The following is a 26,444-nucleotide window of genomic DNA, read 5'->3' on the forward strand; positions in this document are numbered from 1 at the left end:
TAATCAACAGGGCATAAATAACCCTATTTCCTTCATCTTGATCCTTTAGATTTCGATTTGACATATTCTTATATTATGCATAACTTTAATGGATGTGACACACTTCTTGTTTTTTATTTTATGTTTTAAGGCACTTTTTATTTTCAATTGAATATGATTTATTAAAAGAAATATATTTTCTGTTTATATACAATATTTATCTCAATTTCTCTGATAGTGCATAACTTAAATGCCACTGATGGACTTATTATTTTCTATAGAATTTTATATAACAGAATTAAAGTTAAGCAAGTTCATTGAAGGTTAAAGGTGCCATGCATAATTTAAATGGATGTGACACATTTTTTCATTTTTCTTTGACTTTTTTATGCTTTAAGATGAAAGTTGTATTTTTGATAAATTGGAAATCGGACATCATCATTTACATTTTTTTTAGATAAATTTATTAAAAAATAAAATACATAAAATATAAGGACGTAAAAAAAATTAAATGTGAAAAATATACATTTTATACAAAAGGTTGCAGTGAAATTCCTTCTGGATTTTCAACCTAAATACATTTTTCAAGTTATGGAAAATGAATTGGATTATAATTCTCTTTACGTATAGTATTATTAATTAAATGAATTATTTCGCTTTTTATGGTTTTGTTAATTTTATCTATATTTTTTTGCATTTTATGTACTTTTAATTCCATTATAGATTTTAAATAAGCAATGGGCGTAATTTTTTCAAATTAATGATATATAAAGTAGGAGCAGAATTCTATATATTATTAAATTATTTTTTATTTTTAATTCGCTTAAAATATTATGTTTTTGTGATGTTTTTTATTAAAACTATAAAAGTAAATTAAGCTATTTTACAAAAGAAGTTTAAGATTATTGTAAATTAAATTTTAAAGATCTATATTCAATATAACGAAGAGTATTCTTTAAACGACATTTGTTCAACAAATATAACAATTAAATTAAAACCTGAATAAATTTAGTTTAATATATTGATAAAATAATGTTTTATGGGAAATCTCAATATAATTTTAACATAAAAGTAAAATTGCAAAATGTTGGGCACCAAAAATTATAAATTGGACGTAACTTAAACTTCTTGGCGCCCAACATATTTTTATAATTTTTTTTAAAATAATTTGCCTCTAAGTATAATATAGTTCATTGAAAATATTACGTTCGTTTTATAGGTATTAGATTTGAAAATTATATACAGAAATAACCTTAATAAAATTTATATATTACGCATAATTTTATTGACTTTTTATTTTCCATAGAATCTCATACTGAATGCATACTTTTGAATAGAAACTGTTCGTCATGTCCATTAAAGTTATGCAGGTTCATTGGAGGTAAAAGATGTGATGTTAAAAAGTAACCCCAAGGTTAACTAGCCATCCATTAAATTGTAATAGTCTCTCGAGTAAAAAAATCCTTAAATATTTTCTCTACGGGAAGCGCAGAACGGAAAAGTCCCACTACGCGAAGAATAATTTATTCCGCACCTCATCTGTCTCCGTTAAAATATCGCCTCGGTGCGTGCAAAACCTAATTAAGATATCCTTCGGTACCAGAAAATCGCCCGGTGTATGATATATGATGTACCAGCTCGTAAATATCAGCCATTATGACTGGTCAAATATCATTTTTATCACGGCCATTGTGTTATCTGTGATTTGTGGTGCTACGGCGTGTCCTTTGGTCGTTTGCAACCGGACGATCTTGAGTTAGATGATTTTCTTTTATTTGCCTTAAGAGTTTTAATCATAATCTTAATAGAAATAGGTCGAACAGAGGACTGAACGGCCCACTATCTTCTTTTTAAGTTTAAAGCCTCTATATTTGTGTTTTATCTTATTTCTGCTTGCCTCTTTTAATTTATTTAATATTTCTTATATTATGCATAATTTTAATTAATATGACGCGCCTTTTATTTTCCATAAATTTTTATATAAAATTTTTTAAACAGATATAAACCTTTGAATTGAAAATGATTGTCATATCCATTAAAGTTATGCAAGTCCTTTAGTAGTGTACAACTACACGATCTTGAGTAAGATGATCTTAGGCACTTTTTATTTTCCACAGAATATTGTATTACACCTTATGTATTTTTTTATACAGATATATAGGAACGCATACTTTTAAATAGAAAATGATCGTCGTATCCATTAAAGTTATGCAAATTTACTAAAAAATGGTTGAATAAATAAATATTTACCGATAATAATATATGATGTGCTGCTTACCAGGTTTAGGACGTCTACTTTTCTTCTTAGACTCACTCACACCTGTATAGTGCGCAAGCGCACATCTTCCTTCATTGTTTTGGAGTCTGCGCACGTACCTAAACTCGTTCAAAAATTAATTATTTATTACTGTTAATTTGATATAGACAAAGGATTACACTTTGTATTGACATTTAATTAATAAGCACCCTTTATAAAAAATACGTCTACTTAATCATTAATTATAATGCCATTAATCCAATTGTATATCTCTTATGGCTATATATTTACCGAAAAAAAAAGTGCAATAAATACGACATAATTATTATACCACTCTTGATTATCTTGATCTGGGCATATAATTATTGTCATTGAATAACTATGCATTACAGCAATGAAAATGCCTGTGCAATGTTTTTTTTTAATGAAATTATTAATGCGTTGCATTATCAGAATGTTTTGTGTTAAGTATTATTAATTAGGGCAGGCCACCGGCGAATAAATAGCGAGAAAGTCATTGGATTAATTTATCTAAAGTTCTTTAAAAACATCGACATTTTTGGCATATTGGCAACATTGTATTTGCCTTTAGATAATCCCTGTCAAAGTCGCATAAAGCACATATTACTTTAGTACAATAGACTTTAAATATTTTCGATGCCAAAACCTGTGAGAACAAATAAATCGATGTTGCCAGATAATGTACAATAACAGTGACAAATTAAGCTAGCAGTGTAAAAATTTGTTGGGTTATTGGCAACATCGCATAACACACTTTTTATTTTCCTTTAAATAATCCTTGCCAAAGTCTATGAAATTATATTAAGCGGCGTTGCCAGTTGAGGTATAATAACAGAGAGAGTCTGTTATGTTAAATTACCCTGAATTCTTCTCAACGCAAAACCATTAAAAATATATTTGAAAAATAAGGCATATTGGCAACGTGGCAAATCACTGCAATTAATTTGAATGTTCTTTTTGAAACATCTTCATTTTTCTTATTAATCAACCGGATCTATTGCATTAATTTAATGCCGAAAAAAATATTTAAATAACACAACTTTACATATTTGAAAATTTTGTACTAATTTCCTACCTTTTTCGCTCCTTCCTGGTCTACTTTAAGGTAAAACTAACATTTTCCAATAGTTTATGATACATCCCCACAAATATTCATATCGTCCACTAATAACGCGTAAAACACTAAACCAAAAATCGCCAAACTGCAGTGAAATTCCTGCGACCCGCATTAACATAAATAACTCAATATTAAATAAATGTAACATTCCTGAGCCAATCCGAGCACATCTCTTATGTAAACAATTTAACTGGTGCGATGCATTAAGGAGTTTTCGCATTGCAATTAATTTAAATAAATTAAATGTTAATTATAGTTATAAAGGTTTATACAAATTACAGAATATTTAGTAAACGTCAACTGACCCACAAAACAGATGGAAAATCTTCATTTAAAAAAAAGAAGAGGGCGTCACGTGACCCTCAGTGTCATATTGTATTAAAAGGAGAAGAGAGAGGGAAAGGCGAAATAGTTTACATGCTTGAACTGAGTAAAGAAAAAATCCGCAAGGGGTGCTTACGTCGATGTTTGGTATTAAACATAACCTCAAATTATTTCTATAATTAATTACATTGTTTTAGGCATAGTTTTAAATACTTCTTAAAATGTTCCAAAGAGCAATAAGAATTTATTGTATGATTACAGTTACAGAACAAAGATATTGTTTCCATAAAATGATCATCACGATAAAGAGCGAAAACAACAATTTCTTAATTCCTTAACAACACCGTCATTACGGCTTTCATTTTAAAATAACATATTTTATTTATAGGCGCTTACGTAAATTTCCTACAAACGATTAGTTGCTTTTATTATTATACCTTTATCAAATACCACCACTGTCGAAAAAAAAATACTTCGTTAAAAATTACGTATCGATAAATCAATCGAACAGAGAACGGTACTTATCGTTGCTGGTTGCCATAGGTGAGCCATCATCTATCCAAGAGAACTAACAACCCAAATTAATATCTATGGATATAATAAATATACTCTGACAACAAAATTATAAAGACTGTATAGTTGTTCTATAGGGATTAATGTATAGGTATACGCCGTCGTATATTACCGATCAATTATGGCGGACAATAATTTCTGGTGTATTTATGTGAACGTGCTCGAAATATATTACCTTGTTGATATTTGCCTTTAGGTCAGAAATAAAGAGCTTCTGGGCTTTCATCTTAAAACCTGTACATTTTAAATGCTAAATCTACAAAACACATCCGAGCCTATTTAGGTCAATCAATATCCATGCTAATTTTCAAAGGTTCTTTGCTTCATCGGTTTCAATTACACAGTAGATGAAACCAATTTAAAACTGTCAAACAAATCAACGTTTTAGATCGCTGAAAAAAAAATCAGGGCATAAGTTCAGTTGCTAGTTAACTAGGTGTAAACGTGCCAGATGTATGTCGCATTAATAAATCATTTTTTATAAACTGTCTAGCTAAGACTAGTAGTTCTTTTGATAAATTGTGTATTCTGAGGGAAATTCTCCTTTTTTTATGCAGATTTTGCCATAAAAAGACTAATTCAAGGGATTTTTTCAAGGAAAAGATTTCAATCAGTCAGAAAAATTAAAATATATAGTGATATAAAAAAGATTGTTTGATTATTATAATGAGAACGTAATATTGAAACAATGCAGAAAGTAATTCAAGCAAAAAATTGATTTTTTTTTAGCAATTTGATTAAGTGCATTATGCACAGAAAGTCTAATCACGTATAGAAAATAATAATTTAAATGCGTGGATTAAAAGAAATTATATTTTTTTTACCATTTAAATCTATTACAGTAAATTGCAAAAATTTTTGAGTCCGTTTGTTAAAAAAGCTTAAATAAAACTTCAAATTGCGAAAATCATCGTTTTCTGCTCCTTTTAAATCAAATAAATCGTGGAAAACTTGAGAAATAATTATTCAAACGGATTAGAATGCTACATGATGTAGTAAAAGTCCAGTAATATGGAAAATGTTTTTTTGTTGATTTTTATTTCGAAAAAAATGTGTTGACGTAATAATGCGAAAAAACTCGATGTTATTCTAAATTTCTTCTCAAAATATATTGAGTAAATAAATTGTTTTCTAAGCATTCAAAGACTGATGACTTTTAGGTATTTTACGTAATTTTTGTATGTCTTCCAGGCATTCGAAGTCATTTTTATATTCTTCAGAAAATATTGGCTCAAGTCTTTTAGGCACTTTATGCAATTTTTTATTTTATTCCAGGCAACTGAAAATGTGCGGTAGTAAATTCTCTAGTCAACCGGTTTGCTTATATCATCTACGTAACCACTCTTTATTTGTGACATTTACGTTTTTATCCCTATGAGATAATAATTTTATTTAATAAGAGGGAACTTGACTTCGAGCACTGAAGATGAATTAAATATATTTCGAAACGTTGGCTAGTATAAATAATTTTTTTCTAGCAATTGACGCAATTTTTTATTAATGGGTAACTATAAAGATACTTCGGTCATCCTCCACTAAATTTATAATTATAATATCTTGTCATGTCTTTTAAGCACTTTATGTAATTTTTGCTTTTATTCCAGGGATTTTACGTAATTTTTTTTGTTTTCCAGGCACTCCAAGTGATTTTTATATTTTCTAAAAAGTATTAGGCACCTCATGTGATTTCTAATTTAATTCCAGGGATTTTACGTAATTTTTTTTTCCAGGCACTCCAGTGATTTTTATATTTTCTAGAAAGTATTAGGCACCTCATGTGATTTATAATTTAATTCCAGGGATTGTACGTAATTTTTTTTGTTTTCCAGGCACTCCAAGTGATTTTTATATTTTCTAGAAAATATTAGGCACCCCATGTGATTTCTGATTTTATTCCAGGGATTTTACGTAATTTTTTTTGTTTTCCAGGCACTCCAGTGATTTTTATATTTTCTAGAAAGTATTAGGCACCTCATGTGATTTCTGATTTTATTCCAGGGATTTTAAGTAATTTTTTTTGTTTTCCAGGCACTCCAGTGATTTTTATATTTTCTAGAAAGTATTAGGCACCTCATGTGATTTCTGATTTTATTCCAGGGATTTTACGTAATTTTTTTTGTTTTCCAGGCACTCAAAGTGATTTTTATATTTCCTAGAAAATATTCGGCACCTCATGTGATTCATGATTTTATTCCAGGGATTTTACGTCATTTTTTATGTTTTCCAGGCAGTCAAAGTCACTTTTATATTCTTTATAAAAAAAAGATTTTAAGCATTTGATAATTAATAAGGATCTTGAAAAATCAACATTTTCTTCATTTTTCGACCTATTTAAATGCTACTTAATGCAGTAAAATTTAGGGATATGAAAACAAAATTTTTCTTTTATTAATATTAGAAAAATCAATATAATAGTGCCAAAAAACTCGATATTGAGACCAGAGAGTAATACAAATTTTACAATAAAATTCTATGCGTCGTTCGTGGAGTATCACGTATAAAAAATAAAATGGTGCATCAGGTCCATTTAAGTTATGCATAAATATTTATTAAATAATGTAATTTTGTTAGTGATTGTTCCACAGAGAACGGCAAGACAAATTTATTTTTTATACAAATTTAAATTAGCTTTTCTTTTTATTTCCCAGTATGTCCAATTTGTTCTAATAATAAGTTTTATTTATTCCAGGTTTTTATGGATGATACCTTTGACCAGATTTTTACTTGAATTGCAAAAATTCCTATTATCCAGTTCTCTGAGTTCGCCATCTTGAGTTTCTATTGAAAAAAATGCACTAAGCTCTATAAAAATTTAGGGATATAAGAACAAAGTTTTTCTTTTATAATTATTAGAAAAATCAATATAGTAGTGCCAAAAAACTCGATATTGAGTCCAGAGAGTAATGCAAACAGAAAATACAAATTTTAAAATAAAATTATATGCGTCGTTCGTGGAGCATCACGTATAAAAAATAAAATGGTGCATCACATCCATTTAAGTTATGCATAAATATTTATTAAATAATTTAATTTTGTTAATGCTTATACTATGTATATATATTTTATATATATTTATATAATATTTTGTAATGCTTGTACTGTTTCCAAACAGACTACCTGTAATCATACTAAATCATGTTCGTTATGCATGAAATATATAATTATGTACAAAAAAATAATATATAGAAATTTTGTATTTTTTCCACTATTTAGAACCATGACAGGAAATTGCAAAAATTCCTATTATCCAGTTCTTCGAGCTCGTTATCTTGAGTTTGTACTGAAAAAATGCACTAAGCTCAGTAAAAATTTAGGGATATGGGAATAAGCTTTTTCCTTTATAATTATTAGAAAAATCAATACAATAGTGTTAAAAAACTCGATATTGAGACCAGAGAGTAATTCAAATAAAAAATACAAATATCACAGTAAAATTCGTCGCTCCTGGAGTATCACGTATAAAAAATAAAATGGCACATCACCCCCATTTAAATTATGCATAAATATTTACTACATTATTTAATTTTGTTAATGATTGTGCTACCAAAAGTGGCAAGACAATTTTTTTTTATTCAAGTTTTCCTTTTCACTTCCAAGTATGTCCAAGTTGTCCTAGTAAAAAGTTTTTTTTTTGTTATAGGTTTTTGGCATGATATATTTATGCATGATGGGATTACCTTATTTCAGGTTTGTAAAGTCTTTTTTATGGCTTCCAAGCAGGCTACCTGTAATTATAATAATATTAGGTTAGTCATTCGTGTATAAAAAATAATAATGCAAAGAAAACAATTAATAGAAATTTTGTGTTTTTTTTACTATTTAAAACCCTGACAGAAAATTGCTATTATCCAGTTCTCTAAGTTCGCTATCTTGAGTTTGTAATGAGAAACAAATGCACTCTCGGGCTAAAATTAATGTGAGTTTGCAAACAAATTTTGTATGACTAATTTAGCGAAAACACAGATCGATCTTAAGCCCGATTAATCTTCGTTAAATTCGGATTGTCCGACGATCTGGGGTCGCCATCTTGACAATGGACCCGGTGCGTGTCGGTTGTGACGTGCGAACGAAAAAATAAAATATGACTAATGAATTCCGCTTAACCGCGTGAACTGTATCTCCGATCTCTGATCCAGGATAAGAGCGCGAAAATAATTGGGCAGCGGCAATGCGGAGGTAGTTCCGAGGTATTTTGACACCCGCTGTACGGGTAGTAAGTAAATAATGTGTCCGAGAAATAAATTTTAAATTAAATATCTTTATGATTTAGTGGCGAAAATGATGAAGTAATTAACGAACTTATTGCCTTGATAAGGATGCTGTTTATATGCTAATGTAATAAATTTTAACCGTGTGTTTTACATAACTTTACTTGTTGGGCGCCCAACTGTATTTATAGTGTCAAATTTATCGGCAATTTTTACTGACTACAACTGAAGCCATGCATCTTATGGTTGGTGTTTTCGTCTTTCTTTCACGCGGGCCCTTATTTTCTCCCATACAAACACACACTCCGGCCTATTCCCATAAATATCCCCGTGGTGTTGTTAGCCATGGACGGGCGTACATAAACCGCCTGTAAATACGCGTCTAATTTGCATACATATTGTCAGTTATCTCGGTAATCGCACTTTGTTTTGAATCGCCTCGTAGCCCGCGATATGCTGATTGAATTTAGATTGCTTGTAAGTTCTGTACAGCCAAAGAATCACACGCAGGTACTAAAACGTATTACCAGATCGTAAACTTGAGGCGACAACAACTCTTTGACTTCGGATCGATTTATCGACATGCTGAGACATCTTTCCGTGTGTCAACGTAGGATGTTGGGCTAAATAACACTTTCTTTCGGTTATGTATAGCAGTTTTATTCGATTCATTTCATGTGTCCTGTACCACCTCAACGTTTATTCAACATTTCTAATTTTTCCTAAAGCCCTGAACGCTTTATCTATCGCATAAATAAATATGTAAAAAAGTGCATCATTTCCATTTAAATTATGCATAAATATTTATTAATCAATATAATTATACAAATGGTTTGTTTGCATTTAAGGTATTCAAGAATTAATAAGTTGGCATAGTGGAATAAATACAATTTTTGGTAAATATTCTTTTAGTAATTCGTAATGGTTTCCATTTAAAGTAATTTTTCTTTTTATTCAATTTATTTTATTTTTACAAGGTAGTGGCATAAATAGTTCGCCTTTTTCAAGTTTCTGCATTACTGCATTTTTATGCATAACTTTTTTCGACATGATGCACTTGTTCATACATTTTTATTAATTGTCTTGAAAATTTTAAATGAAAAATTATATTTAAAAGTAAGTAAAATATCAAATATTGTTAATTTTTGAAAATTAAAATTCGTAGTCTAAAAAATGGTAAAAAATCGACATTGATTCGATTATCTCATAATTAACAATCTACTAATCCGACTAATTTAATAAATTTATACAAAAGTGCCTCATATCTTATTAAATTATGCATTTTTTTTCCTTAGGTCAAAGGTGTTATTGGATTTCTTTAAGGCAGGTGAACTCATATTTTGTCTTGTCCAGGCACTCAATTCCATTTTTTGTATCTCCTTCTTCTTATTTTTCCAAAATCAGGAATAATTCCACACTTTCTGGATCAAATAAAAAATTACCTGAACTACTTGAGTGACCAACAAAATTACCATGACTTCATAAAAGTATCAAAAATGACTGCCTGGAATAATCCAGTTAGTGACAAAAATGATTCGCCTTTATCAGGTTTTTGAATTATTGAGTATTAATGCATAATTTAATTGAGCATGGCATACGTTTGCTTAAGCTCATGGAATATGAAATAGAAATTTTTGTTATTTTTTAAAAAGTCCAAAAACCACCAAAAGGAAGTCCAAGAAAGTGGTAAAAACTATAATTTTTGAATTTTTTAATCATTTTATAAAACGTAGTGGTTAGGACTAGTAAACTAAAGTTTCTAAAAAAGTGCATCATGCCGATTTAAGTTATGCACATACCTATTGCCATTCCTTTAAAAATTTCAAAAGAGAGACTATTCAACCCCATAATAAATTCGTATAACTGAAAAAAAATTTACTTTAACGAGTAAAATAGTTCAGTCAGTATATCCGGTCTTCTGGTTAATAAAAGCAGCATAATGGCTTAACCCGACCCTCCTAAGCGGCGAAGATGAGGCAACTACCGCTACTCGAACTTTAAATTCAATCTTTTAATTAACATCTAAATTTACAATTCATGGGAGACGCCCAGGAGTTAAACGACTGTTAATGTAAGCGATGGCTCACATTAGCAGCTGCGAAGCGCGCCTGTCATTGTCAAGGTCGCCTCAGTTCGTCGAATATAATGATGTGTGCTGCTTTTTTCTGCTAAGTAGCTATTGAGTGATAAATTACTATGGAATTTGGATTTGAATTTATTGGAAGATTACTGGGAGTAACCCATTTCAGTCAAGGAAAAAATCCATGAAAACAATAAAGAAAAAACTGAGAAGCCTGAACTCTGCAACTGAAATAAAGTAGTTCTATTACTTATAAATGAGAATAAAAAAATGTTGTCAAAGGAATAATCCGAAAAACCTGAAATAGAAGAGACTTTTACAAGAACAAATTGCAAATACTTGGAAATTAAAAAAGAAAAACTAATTTAAATTCGATAAATCTTTCGATTTTTTTTCAGAATTTTTTTTTCGAGCAGAACTCAAAATGTCATATCTCGGCTATCATAAAAGCTAGAACCTTGTAGATAATCTCGTTTGAATCAAAAGGACGAAACTAAGACAAAACGGTTGGAATTTTCCTGATAGCTCCCATAGAAGCCGAGATATCGGCCTTCAAAGTTTGGGTTCTTTCATTTTTCGGGTATAAGGCGTTTGGATTTTTTTCAGAAAATTTTTTTTTTTCGAATTCGAACTATACCAGCGGATTGTTTTCATCAAGTAGATCACGAAAATACCGGGTTTTAACAGGATTCGATCAGAAATAAGGAAATGAGAGCACTTTGAAAATTCGGAAATTGTCACTTTTTGACCTCGTTTTTGAGGCCAAAAATGGGCAACAAAAATGCCATATCTCGGCTATCGTAAAAGCTGCGACCTTGCGGATGGTCTCGTTGGAATCAGAAGGACGAAACTAAGACAAAACCGTTGACATTTTTCCGATAGCTCTCATAGAAGCCGAGATATCGGCCTTCAAAGTTTGGGTTTTTTCATTTTTCGGGTATACCCCCCCGTTTGGATTTTTTTCAGAAAATTTTTTTTTTCGAATTCGAACTAACTATACCAGCGGATTGTTCTCATCAAGTAGATCACGAAAATACCGGGTTATAACAGGATTCGATCAGAAACAAGGAAATGAGAGCCCTTTGAAAATTCGGAAATTGTCACTTTTTGACCTCGTTTTTGAGGCCAAAAATGGGCATCAAAAATGCCATATCTCGGCTATCGTAAAAGCTGCGACCTTGCGGATGGTCTCGTTGGAATCAGAAGGACGAAACTAAGACAAAACCGTTGAAATTTTTCCGATAGCTCCCATAGAAGCCGAGATATCGGCCTTCAAAGTTTGGGTTTTTTCATTTTTCGGGTATACCCCCCCGTTTGGATTTTTTTCAGAACATTTTTTTTTTTCGAACTTGAACTAACTATACCAGCGGATTGTTTTCATCAAGTAAATCACGAAAATACCGGGTTATAACAGGATTCGATCAGAAACAAGGAAATGAGAGCCCTTTGAAAATTCGGAAATTGTCACTTTTTGACCTCGTTTTTGAAGCCAAAAATGGGCATCAAAAATGCTATATCTCAGCTATCGTAAAAGCTACGACCTTGCGGATGATCTCGTTGGATTCAAAATGACAAAACCGTTGGAATTTTCCCGATGGTGCTCATAGAAGCCGAGATATCGACCACCAAAATTTGGGATGAACTAAATAAATGTCAATTATTTATCTTAAATTAACATTTCTCTTATGTCTCTATAAACTGAATCATTCCTATAATGGGTTAATCTTTTGTTATTTGATTGTGAGTTTTTTTTGCCGGGATTATTGGATTTATTAAGATAGAAATCCAAAAAAAAAAAAGTGAAAAGTTGTACTCCGAAAAACAACCTCATAAAACACACTGGAGTCGTAGTTAGTAAAGTGGCGAAAGCAGAGCAGACATGGCAAGCTCCCTTGTTGTCGACGCCAACATTCAAAATGTTACAGACAGGGCTGCTATCTCTCGCAGCGATCTATAAAGATCTCGTAAACGCCTTTGACAGCGTACACACAAACAATAACACGTCGATGTCGCCACTCCCACGCGAAGACCGATAAAATACCTGCTATGGCGAGGCTGAAGAATTTTAAGTCAAAGGTTGAATTTCGCATGCCATATATGGTTTGCGCTAATTTCATCCCCCTCTAGAAGGGGTCCACGGATGGAATAATTTGTATAAAATGATCGGTGTTCCTTTGAAGTTTCTTCGTCGCGGTTGTTTCAATCAAAACGCACAATTAATCAATAACGTAGACATTGGAATCGGTACGGTGCACGTCAAACGCAATTACTAGCACCGTGGATCCCGTTCGTAGGTCAAAATGTCCCCCAGCTAGATTTATCCGAATACGACGGTGCCGTTCCATTGTTTGCAAATGGCCGCTCGTTACCGTGGTTACATTGTCTTACCGCCGCGTGTCGGTAGTCTCGTTAAAAATCACCCGCGTGATAACGGTTATTTTGCCATGCGGTACTTTATTAGCCTTCCGAACTCTTAATGCGATTCAAGATAATTCAAGCAATAATTATATAAAGTGAAAAAAAAATCGCACTTAATCCAGCTTGATAGTAAATTTGGAAATGATTCGATGAAATGGAGAATCAAAATTAACAGATGTTATGTACAAACCCTTTAAGCTGCTTACAAACTAGTACATTTTTTTTTGTGCATAACTTAAAACGGTATGATACACCTTTATTACTATTAATCTGTAACTTTATTTGGCGAAATCTGGATACATTGCCAAAAGTTAGTGTTCCTTATGAAGAGCTCAAAACCAAAAAGTTGCGATCCTTTCCTTCCTACTTTTTTGAAAAACTCATTTTTTTTTTGTAATCGATTTTTTGCAAAAACCGCGGGTTTTAGGGAAAAAAGTCTGTAACAAAAAATTTTTATGATTAAATTGCCTGGAATTTTTATTCGAGTATCTTTTCTGTAAAATCAAATGCACGGTAGATGGAGGGCGCTAAAATTACTTTTTCCAAAATGTCGCTCTAAAATAATTTTCTTTCAATGTTTCAAACATTTTCAACATGTAAAAATCAAAAAAAGCCTTCAAAAGAGAGAGTTTTTGAAACTCACATTTTGTCTGCGACGTTAAACTTATATGAGAATAATGAGTGACTTTTGGTCTGGTTTTATTACTTTTTGACAAACGTATGGCACACTGGTTTCAGAACCAATTGCTTTATAATGACATATCAATGATTATTCACAATTCTGATAGTATTACAAACTCATCAATTAATAATATAGTAAATAATCCAATAGTGAATTGCATATTTTGCTACAATGGAATCAAGAAAGGAAGTGGTTAAGTCTACTTTTAGTCCTTGTTCAAGATTAATTAATTATTTATAGAAAAATGTTCAAAAATTAGTAATTAATGTATTCTATTTAAAATAACTCTATTTTTTTTACTATACAAATATCGAATACCGAGAGGCTATTTACATTTTTTAAATTTGTACACGTTATTTGATATATATTGAGCATCCTTATAAGTCTAATAATTATTAACATATTTTCTTAATAATTATATACGATCATTTTATGACCTTTTTCTATTCAATACGGCAATGTAGCACCCCGATATAGAGGATCAGTAAGTTTCAAGATTTCATAATGAATTAGTAATAAGTAGACGTATTTTAACAATTTAACTTATAATTTTTACGCTTGACTTATATTATGTAGTGTTGTATTTTATTTGTTTTATTTCTTATATTAGTGAGTACACAAAAATATATGATAATACCTGGTACATGTGTAATCCTTAGTATTCCAATATATTTGAGAACTGGGACTTGAAGTTTAACTCTTGATGAAAGCGTGACAGTAAATGCATACATTTTATTAGAAATTAAAAAAAAATTGTAAATGGTTGAAGCTTTTAAAATAAGCGTGTACTTCTACTATAATCAGATGTGTGGTCATTTTAAATATATTTAACTTTAGTTAAGAAATCGATAAACTTTGTACAAATATTTGACTTACATATATTTTTATATCAAAATATTTTATATATTTTTCTTAATAATATGTAGCCATAAATTGCATAAAAACACAAAATACTTACTCTATAACAGTTTTATTGAACCGCATATACGATATTTATTTCCATGCTATAGAAATACTATTTGCAAAATTTTAATTTTTTGAAATTTTTTGGCCCAAAAAATTAACATTTTTCAAAAATCCTCTGTAGCGCCCTTATTATTTAATTTAGGGCAAAAAGGTATTTTAGCTTTTTTTTAGGTACTCTTCAGTAGATATAAGTGCGACAATAAAAACTTTTATTTTCCCCATAGTTTTCGAGAAAATTGAAAAAATATAAAAATTAGTTTTTTCAAAATTTCTTGAAATCTATGGTACACAGATGCTCGAAATATTTTGCAAATTGTAGCCCCTTTAAGGCCCTACAACTTTCATTTAGAGAGTTTTTCTCTTGGGATAACAGTTTTCCCAAAAAAAATTAAAAACCACTTTTGAGAGATTTTTCACAGGGGTACCCCTGCAGTATTTCAAAAAAAAATATTTTTTTTGAAATTCTTTTTTTGGCCCGGTTAAAATATTCAAAACTTATTTATACAAATTTTCCATAAATAAAAACGACAAAACTCCAAAAAAAACGAGTTCGAAGCCGATTTTTTCAGTTTTTAATTAATGACATTTTCAAAAAATAATTTTTTGTGCCATTACTATGAGATTTACAAAAATGTGTTTTAAGGGTTTTTTATTGCCATTTTAATGCTGCACCTTTTGGTAAGTTTATTTTTTCAATTTGCAAAATTTTAATTTTTTGACATTTTTTGGTCCAAAAAATTAGCAATTTTTCAAAAATCCGCTGTAGCTCCCTTATTATGAAAGTTAGGGCAAAAAAGTTTTTGGCTTTTTTTAGGTACTCTTCGGTAGATGTTAGTGCAACAATAAAATCTTTTATTTTCCCAATAGTTTTCGAGAAAATTGAAAAAATATGAAAATCAGTTTTTTCAAAATTTCTTGAAAACTATGGCACATGGATGCTCAAAATATTTTGCAAATTGTAGCCCCTTTAAGGCCCTACAACTTTCATTTAGACAGTTTTTCTCTTGGAACAACAGATTTCCCAAAAAAAATTAAAAACCACTTTTGAGAAATTTTTCACCCCTGTACCCCTGCAGTTTTTGGAAAAAAATCAATTTTTTTCAAATTCCTATTTTGGCCCTGTTAAACTATTCAAAACTTATTTATACAAATTTGCCATAAATAAAAACGACAAAACTCCAAAAAAACGAGTTCGAAGCCGATTTTTTGAGTTTTTAATTAATGGCATTTTCAAAAAATAAGTGAGGACTTATTAAACAAATTACAAAGACTGCAAAATAAATCGATATTTTTTTTTCTCTAATTTTCTACACTCCCAGTGCAAATTTGTATAAAGAATACCTATTGTTAAAAATAGAACAATTAAAAACTCTAAAACTAATAAGTTAAAGAATGAATTAACAAAAACAATTATAGAAATGAAATTAAACAGCGATGTACATTATTGTAACTTAAGAACAATAGAAAATTAAACAAATGTATATGCAAGCACAAGGAAAGCACAGTCCCCAATTCACAATTTTTGTTTAGAATATTAGGTTTTTTGTTTTAATTATTATAATATAAGAAAATTAATAAGACTTCGATGCCAGTATAATTTGTAACTGATTAGAATTTAAAGTCATTTTTAAAATATTCACGATAATAATTAAACAAACATAATAGAGGTAGATTTCTATAAACAACTTCTTTTATAAAACCCCCTAAGAAAAAATCAATTTTTGTTAAGTCAGGCGATCTGGCTGGCCAATTCCTTCTAATCCAATGACTTCTCGAGAAAAATGCGTATAGGAGCTTCGTCCTGTTAAAACCACATTCGATTTCTAGTAATTAATGGAATATTCGCAAGTATTCTAGGCAGTTCATTTTGTAAGAATTGAAGGTAGATTTTTCCATTTAGATAATTCCACCTTACACATTTAATGACCATCTATGCTATAGTAGTCAATCTGCCCCATCTAAGGGTCAAAGATCAAGCTCAATCATAATGCATTTATGCTTATGTAGTATGTAGTCAGATAAATTCAATAAAACCCAGGCAATAGTCGAGACCCAAAAAACATTATGTGTTTTTTGGTCTAGGACGTTAAATATATAGTGCATCCAACTTCTACTATATATAAGAGTTCTACATTTATGAAAAAATGGTCATTCTAATATAATAGTGATGTGTGTAAATTTAGCTGTAAACTAATAACATTTTCAATATACAACCGGTCCTCTGGCCATTTACATCTGTCATATATAAAATATCTATTTTACGATCCATAAAATATCATTAAAAAATTGTTAGAGTAGCGGCGGACTCTCGTAAAATTTAAAACCCAATAAAATAGTTTTACATCATTTTCAATATAACCGCCATATAACATTTTAATTGTATTTATTACTAATATAACAGGAGATAAATTAATGGAAAAAAAGTCAAACAATAACGTCATTACAGATATGCGATGATCCAATTAGGCCTTAACCGAATACACTAAATATGTCACTTTATATGACGCCATAGTTTGCAATCAGGTGCGGCTAGATATAGTACGCAATGCGACTTTTCGCTCCCACACGCATAACTTTATGACAACTCTAATAAGAAAATACTCGCTTTATCCCATTTAACTGTCAAGCTTAACTAATTTAAGTTAAATTTGTATGGGGGCATAAAGGAACTTGCTGTTGTATATAGTTATAAGAATTTTAAGCAAGACGCATGCGTCAAGTTTGTTTTTAATGCGCAATAGGGTGCGTATAAGGAAATGGGCGGAGCTTTATTTATTTAAATTTATTTTAAGTACGCTACTGATGCTCTGTTCTTCCGATTATGCCCTAAGACGACTTGGCGCTGAGCACAATGAGCTCCCTGCTGGTTTTCTAATAAAAACTGTCCATCAAACGTGCCACCTCGCGTCCTATTTAATAATTTAAATACGAGTTTCGCAGTGCACCGCATGTAGATTAAAAAGCAATTTGATTTTCTTGGAAAATTTCGCCAAAATGTTGTACAACTAATGTTGCATCGATCGGTTATCTGCTAATATCTATAATTTAATTCAATTTAATTTTACTAGATAGGATAATTACGAAGTCGCAGAACATGCTGGTAGGCACCGAGGCAGTACCCTGTTAGCTTATCGCAATAATAATGAAAATCATTTAATTGTTTGGTACTCTCGCTTTTAATTAATAGTTCTGGCTATGAACAATTCGGGTTAATAAGTGTGTATTGATTAATTAATTAAAACGATGCTGTTTTTTTGTTCTAAAATTACGAACGATCTAAACCAATCATTCCCAATTTTCCGAAATTCGTTTTTTATTATTTAAATACCGTGGTGCAGGTTGTGAGCGGGCCATGTACTCATCTGTAATTTAGGGGGGTACTACCTACAGCAAGTTATTCAATTTTGATTGCCCATAATTGGGTGAAAATTGCCACTCTTCTCGAGTTTCTCCATCGGAGCTAAAAAGAGTCGGTTGCCCCTGAGATATACGGTCATTACATTGTTTTGTGAATTGCCAGTCGGTTTTTACAGTCCATGATTTTGAAATACGTATGTACGTTCCTTTTATTTTATTTACGTCATTTGTGTAAATAGTTATGAAGTTCTTAGATTTCACGGTATTGAGCAGATTTTTCACGCTCAGCTGAAATATCATAAATAAATAACTATTAAGCAGGTTTTACGAGATATTTTGTCATAAATTAATACTGTTTTGGTCAATATATTAAAATGATTAGCAATAAAAGAGTCAAATAGGCCGCGAGGGAAATATGGCAATAACTATAAGACGACGGGTCCGTCGTTGTTTTTTGAGATTTTTATCGGCGATGCCGCAAACTGCCGACGCAATTTATTTGCACGAAAGTTAAAATCGGACGTCGAAAAATCAATTTACGATAACGACAACACCGGCACAATTTACGATAATTGTGTTTGCCGCTAAGAATTTCGGGTTCTTTTGCCCAAGATAACCATCTCTGCTCTTTTCTCGTAATATCGTTCTGATGCTTTTCTGAAATTCTTTTTCGATAAAAAATACTCCCTAATTATCTTAGGAGTCACCGAAGAATAACGCTGCTGAGTGTTTATTAATAATTAATAGTGTGTAATTAATTACATAAATTACTTAATCTGTAATCATTTCAGCTTTTAAGATATCCTCGATGTAAGGACATTTATTGAAACCTGTCATGTTTTATTGCACACGTACTGCTAAAGCTCTAATAATTAAAAAACCTATATGATTTATGTAAATTGAAAATACTTTGAAAATGTTAATCGTATCCATTTAAATTAGGCATTAGATGTAGATTTTTAGATTCATGGTAAAAAATGCTCCAATAATGTTTTCCTTCTTGTAGAAAATAATTTTAAAGTGTCAACCACGTCCATTTAAATTATGCATAATTTAATAAATTAATTTGTAATTTTTTTAAATTTTTATCAGATTGCTTTTTTAAATCAGATTGCTTTGTTTGCTGAAAACCATAACCTCAAAATAAATGCTTCAAAGTCATGTGCAATGTTTTTTTCACAAAATAAAAGTCATCTTCTAGATTGCATGGAAAATTTTAAAATTAATATTAATGGAACAGCTGTACCAACCGTTGCGGAAAAACGTAATCTAGGGGTTATATTCGATTCAAATCTCAGCTTTGCCTCCCACATTAAGAACAAAATTAAAATTGCTTACGGTCGTTTAAAAAACTTATATCAATATAAAAATCAGTTACCATCAAACACCAAATATTTGCTTTGCAATTCGCTTGTACTGTCTTTGGTGGATTATGCGGACATTGTGTATGGCGACTCACTAACCGTATCTGTGTCAATGACGGTGCAGAAACTGCAAAATAGTTGTATGCGTTTTTCCTTTAATATATCGTATAGAGACCACATTACTCCTTATCTAAATTCACATTTTATATTAAATATGAGAAATAGAAGAAAGTGTCATATGTATAATTTAATTTACAAAATAATTAAATCAGGTCAGCCGCCATATTTAAGAGACTTATTTTTTCACCATGATTATATACACAATATAAGAAATCCAAACTTAATTAGAATTCCATTTCATCGAACATCAGGTTTTAAAAAATCATTCCAGTATGTAGGCATTCATATGTGGAACAAGTTACCGGATTACATTAAAAATAGTTCACCAAAGAAATTTATTGAATATGTTAAAGAAATCCTTCTTAATTCTCAACTAACATAGGCATTTTAACAAATTCACACCATCAAATTTTTATTAAAAATATAATTTAATTGCAACCATATTATTTTTGAGTTCTTACTTTTTAAATCAACACTGGTCTTGTTGATCTTGCAGGCATAAAAATAAAATTTTAAATGGGTCATTTTGGAATATCTATTCATTTTTGCGTCGTGTTGCCCTGGTTTTCCAGCCTCGGCTCGTGTTTTTTGCCGCCCTTCCTCCTCTCTGTCTATTGCACAGATGGTACCTATATTAATGTATATGATATAGTAAATTATTACACTATATTTTTTTTTGTTTTTAGCTTTTATATGTTTTTAGGGTTTAATGACTTATTTTCTTAATAATTATAATTGGGAAAGTCTTTATTCTTCTTTTAGTTGTAATTAGGTTAGTATGTTTTAACGGTCTAAGCAGCACATGCGCGCTATCCCGTGTATGTGTTATCGGTTGTTTTTATAATCGCAGTTCAGTCCGCATTACTCTTAGGATTGTGTAAATTCTTGTAATAAAAAAATGTAATTTTCTATGTACAATGTTTAAGTGGTAATAAAAGTCTTTTGAATTTGAATTTGTGAACGTTTATTGGGTAAGAGCTGAAGCAGGGTTTGACTGCAGATAGCGAACAAAACAAAAAAAATATTTATGAACTTTAATTAGCAATTAATTATAAAACATTGCTCGTGTCCAATTAAATTATGCACCAGAAATTTGGCGTAATTCTAAAATTTCAGGATTCATAGATTTTTGTAGATATATTTAAGATCACCTTGGTTGAGAAAAATTCTTAAGTTCATGCACAATTTAACAAATAAATTGTGCAAGATTTAAAAAAAATCATGTCTTATTGCACACGTAACACTAAAGCTCTAATTATTACAAAAAATATGATTTATGTTTAATAGAAAATATTTCAATGCATCATTCATTAAATGAATTGTGAATGTGGTAAAAGCTCGAAGCTTTCATGTTTTATGATTGACATAATGCCAATAATTAAACAAAATATTTACAAACTTCAATTAGATAATAATTGTGAAACATCACTCGTGTTTATTTAAATTATGCACCAGAAATTATGAGAAATTTTCAAATTAATTTTTATTTCATAAATAAATTGTAGGTACCTCTTACGTTAAGCTCAAAGATTTGATTGAATTTACCAGAAAAAAATCGAAATTTGCCATTTTTATTGCAAGTGTGCAGTTCCAGTAATAAAAAAAATCTATGTGAATATGAAATGTTAATCGTATCCATTTAAATTATGCACATATTAGTGAGTGCTAATAATGTTTTAACTGAAGTAAGGTTTAATTGAAGAAACCGAAAATGTCGAAGCTTTTATATTCTCATATAATGGTAAATAAATTGAAAATACCAATAGTGTCTAATTAAATTATGCATTTAGTAGAAGGTTTGATTGTTAAGAAGATTATGTTAAAATAAAAAAAATGCCATTCATTGGCACTTTGACGAATTTCACTAAAAACTTTCGCGTACTACTGGATACAATATTTAAAATCCCTACATTTAATAATAAAGTGAGTACTAGTATATTCCCTCTTATTCTTATTCAAAATTAATTTGTTTGTCTCCACTATAAAGTACTGTGCTGATTAAAAATATTCCTTAAAATATATTTTTTTTAAATATATCTGCTATAGAACTAAAAATAATCTTTTGGAAAATAAAAATCAACTACCTAGAAGACGTAAAAATTACGTCAAATTCCAGTTTGCAGTCAAACTGCGCATGACAAAGTAGCCATATTAAAAGCATGCGCATACCCATTTATGTGATGCACATTCCCAGAAGCACGACGCACTGCTGCAGGACCCTGTAAATGGTACTTCTCCAGGTTGAGGTACTTATGTGGTAGATAACCGAAGTTCATTTGTCCCTAGCAAAGCAAGCTATCAAAAATCAACCTTATACCTGAAGCACTTATAATAAATATCTTCATAAACGATATATACACCTCCTCGATAGGCGCGTAGGCACGGCACGCCGCCGTCGACCGTATACGAGTCCAGTCGGCAATATCGTTTTTTAGCATGACAAATTCGGCCATCGCTCCTGTCAGACCGGACGGTGCAAACGGGTTACTTTATGTCCTTCCTGCACCACTGATTGATCGTAAATAATAAACGCTCTTTCTAACAGGGACTCTAGGCCGCACCTACGAGTACCACGAGTACCATGGACCATGATCTATGCTGCTTGTCTCGCTTTTTCTTCGGTGCCATACTTTATAAGGGAGTACTACTTGTATGATATTCGGGATAATAATGCATCACTCGATATAAACTGCAAGAGAATTTTGTATACTTTAATAAGAAGAAGTGATGCTAGGGGAGGAGGCAGCAATATTTGGTTTAAAGGAATTGCTAACTAAGTCCATTGTCTTTAGTGCGAATAGTATTAAGCTATTTTTCGAATGTGCATGTTATCTATTTGGCAAGGGAGGTTTATTTCTAAAAAGTATGTAGCCCAAGCAACACACGACAGTTCAAAGATGTAAATTTTTAATTGAGGAATTTAATATTACGTATATGTTTTATTCACGTTTAACAAGAATGTTTATTACATGTCAATTATTATTTTATAAAAGTTATATGTTTAAGTATAGTATATTATATACTATTTAAAGGCGTTTATAAAATGCGTTTAATGGAATTAGATTTTTTTTAATTCATTTACTACCAATGCAGATATTTTATGCATTAAGGGGAATTTTTTGATAAGGGATTTAGCGTAAATATATATTAAGTAATAATCAATAAAAAAAGTACCACTGCACGCAAAAATATGCACCACTGCATATTTTTAAATAAAATTTATTTTTTAAATCCTTGCTTAGTTTTGAGCAAATTTGTATCCTTAAATTTTTTAATTTTATATATTTTTATTGTTATTTTATATAATTTTTAAATATCTTATTTGGTATAATTATAATTTCAGACACGTTAATGCATTTCCTATTTTTATCTAAATTTCTTTGTATATGATATATTATTATTACAGTATAAGATATAAAATATGTGTATTAAAAGTATATCGTATCCTACACGATGGCATATGTGTAATATTGGGGTTATTTTATCACATATTTGAGGTGTAGTGATCGAGTGTAAAGATGTAAATCCCTTGTCAATTTTTTTAAATGCCGAAATTTACTGCAATTTTCATAGCGACTTTTTCACATTTTACTTGAAAACCTTAAGATTGAAGAAAAGTTAAAGAAAACTTAATTTTTAAAAATTTAATTTTTTTTATTAAATTTTTTATCACCTATAATCACCTTAAAATGATTTTTTTTTTCTCAGGCATATATTTTCTGCAAAATAACCGTTTTTTAGTAACCCTACCTTTGCCCCCCCCACCCACCCCACACAACTTACCAGTAAGAAATTGTTTGCAAAAATAATTATTTTCCAAAATCATACGCATGAATGATACCTAATTTCATCGTTAATATCTAACACAGTTTGTTAATTTAAATTTGATATAATTATATATATGTTTATATTAATAAATATTTAATACAAAAACAGTGCTATTAGATTGGATATTATGAAAGAAAAACAGTGATTATTCAAATAAATTTCTTACTAGGCAAAAGTTTGGGGTGGGTGGGGGGGTGTATGAGTTGTGTTGATAAAAAAAAATTGTTTGCATAAAATATGTATTCAATATTTAATTTATTAACAATTTTTATTTAAATTTGACATAATTATTCATATAAATATTTACTATAAAAACAGCAATATTAGATTGTTAATAATTGATAATATGGATGAATAACAGTGATTTTTCAGAAGAGTTTCACATTTTATATCAGATTATTGCTATGATCCATAATTTTTAGGTCTAAAGTAGGTTTTCATGTCTGGAAATGGCAAAAAGATAGTCCACCTTAACCTCATCTAATTTCCTTATCAATTATCTTAAATATGTATTTAATTATTATTTTAACTCAAGATTCCTTGAGTTCCAAGTGAGTTTTCATATCTAAAAAAAATTGCATTGAATTTGAACCCTTGACCTCGTCATCATATCAATAATTGAAACTACAGGATCGTATTATATTTTTCTTATTATTGCTGATTTAATGACGTCCTAATAGGAATAATCTGATTGCACCATCACTTAATATTTTACAAATAATTCCACTCTTATTGTCATTTGCCAAAAAATAAAAAAAAAACAAAAATTGTTGCTCGGCCATTGCAGGTTTAAGGCCAACAACAGAACAGCCGTAAGAGAACACCAACAAAGTTCATAAATAAAACATGATCGGCTTCTCAAAGAAAAAGTGAACCATTTTAATTACAATAAGTACCAGTCGCTCTTAGGTTTTCTACAATTAATTCAATTTTGCTGTGGACATTAGCCGACTCTATAAATTATTAAGAGATTATCTTCTTTGATATTTTCTGTAATAAATCCAACTCTTGTTTGATCGGGTTTCTGTTGACAGCCTACATACTGTTCTTTTCTTTTTATTATTTATATAATATGTCTGGGACTATATTATATAAATAATAAATAGCACGCTTGTTATATAGGTACCATTATCTTAATCATGTTATTGCGTGGGAACAGGCAAATACCACAAGCAAACATGTAAAAAATCCAGAAATTTATTGCTCAAAGACCATAACTCTTTTCGCCGTTTGACACGATTTGGATTCTAAATTATCATCACCATTTATTTTGCCGATAATTAGTAATATGTCTGCGGGGAATGTGCTCTGGCAGTCTCGTAATTAGGTGACAAGCGGAATGAGAAATTGCTTACTGAAATCAGCTTGGTTTTTATGCGGAAAAAATTCTACGTAAACAAACTGCTGATTTATTCATAATATGTTTACGAGCTCTCTTAATATATTGCTCAACAAAACGAGCAATTGTATAGTTTTAACGTATTTCAAAAGTCTATGATCGGTTTAAGTGCACGACGTTCCCAAAGATAAGCTCCGTTTCCATTATGGAAAAAAAATCGAAATCACAGCAGGAAGTTTAAAAAAAAAATCCCGAAGTCGTGATTCTCGGAAATGTCGGAGATATGGCGTAAAAAATGGAGCTAAAGCCGTTGTCATCGTGGTATTTGATGAGTTACTTTACGGGTTCCCTTCAGTTGTTCGTATAACGCCTCGGTCATGAATCAATATTTTTAAATTAACCAATTTATTGATAGCGATCTGGAGCACCTCGAGAATGTGTTTGGCTCTTTCTTTGGTCAGTGGTGGTGCAACCCAAATGATTTGTTTTATTGATTCTTCTGTCGGATAAAGAGTCCAACACTAGTACAACTCTCCTTACATAACACTTATTTATAACAAATTTTAAACCATAGTCAATTACATTAAAAGCAATCCATTAAAGTAGGCATTCCTGCTTTCAAAATATTGATATCCAATCAGGTGGCTGACACATATTAGACCGAAAATCACCGGAATGGTACCAAATCAATCAAGTGTTAGACTGAGATAGTCGACGGAGGTGGTTCCGTTAGTGTTAATTAGAAAAGTTGACCCGGTGTCAAGCCCAAAGACTCGTTGGCCCCCAGGCGTACTTTGAATGTTTCTTTTCTTTTTTTCACGGTACTATTTTAGGTGTTACAGCACGACGCCGTAGTCAATGAACGCTGAACGATGTTTTTGTTTATTGGGTGTTCTTGGAAGCAATTTTAATTATTAGTTTCGCTTATTAGGATAATGGAACACATTAGGCAGTTGACCAGAGAGGCGAAATATCATAAAATCTAACTCCAGAAGAGTGGCACATGAAATAATAATTTAGGAAATTAATTTGCTTCAAATGTATAGTTACTTTATTGATCTATTGGACTCAAAAGCGACACTTTACGAGCATTTTTAATGAATTTATTAAGGTTTTCATATTAATTTGTTATAGTTTCTGGATTTTCTTGTTTAATTTTCTTTATTGTTTTGCATTTTATTATTTTTTTCTGCGTTTTTCATTAATAATTTTTACTAAATTTCCTGCAAATCTTGACACAAAAAAGTTAACAGTGTAAAGTTAAATTAACAAATATATCAAACCTAAGTATTCTTTATCTCTTTCAAGTGTAAGAACTCAAAATTTAATAAGAAGTTACTCTTTAACTGTTAGTGAGAAACATCTCAAGTTTCTCAGGCAAATTTCAAGTTAAAGTCAATTCTTCCAGGCAAAATTTTCTTTTTAAGACTTCAATTGCTTGAAAGAAGTAACTTCAATTTAAAACTTACCTGAAATGTTTCTTATATGTAATTGACGGGTAATTTCCCATTAAAATCTGACTTGAAACAGATAAAGAAGGCTTTAATTGCTTAGAAGACTGAGAAGATTTTCCTTTTAAAGGGACTTTTGCTTGGAAGAAGTGACTTCAACTTGAAATTTGCCTGAAATGTTCTTACAGGCAACTGACGTATAATTTTCCATTAAAATCCGACTTCTGATACTTGAATGAGATAAAGAAGACTTCAACTGCCTGGAAGAGAGAGAAGATTTTCCGGTTTAAAGGATTTTTGCCTGGAAGAAGTGATTTCAACTTGAAAGTTGCCTGATATATTTCTTACAGGCAGTTGAAG

The 26,444-nt window shown here is 30.4% G+C and overlaps 1 long non-coding RNA gene across 2 annotated transcripts in view; it reads right to left on the reverse strand.

Annotated features, from left to right (window-relative positions):
- LOC126748192 (uncharacterized) overlaps positions 1 to 3,471 on the reverse strand; it is a 169,116-nt gene extending 165,645 nt beyond the window's left edge. For both annotated transcript variants that reach the window (XR_007664655.1, XR_007664654.1), the window contains exons 1-2: positions 3,333 to 3,471; positions 2,258 to 2,355 (exon numbers count right to left, since the gene is read on the reverse strand). This is a non-coding gene — a long non-coding RNA (uncharacterized LOC126748192). The remainder of the gene's footprint in view (positions 1 to 2,257; positions 2,356 to 3,332) is intronic.
- Between the last annotated feature and the right edge of the window lie 22,973 nt (positions 3,472 to 26,444).

The sequence above is a fragment of the Anthonomus grandis genome, chromosome 22, assembly GCF_022605725.1.
Source record: "Anthonomus grandis grandis chromosome 22, icAntGran1.3, whole genome shotgun sequence".
Classification (NCBI taxonomy): Eukaryota; Metazoa; Arthropoda; class Insecta; order Coleoptera; family Curculionidae; genus Anthonomus; species Anthonomus grandis.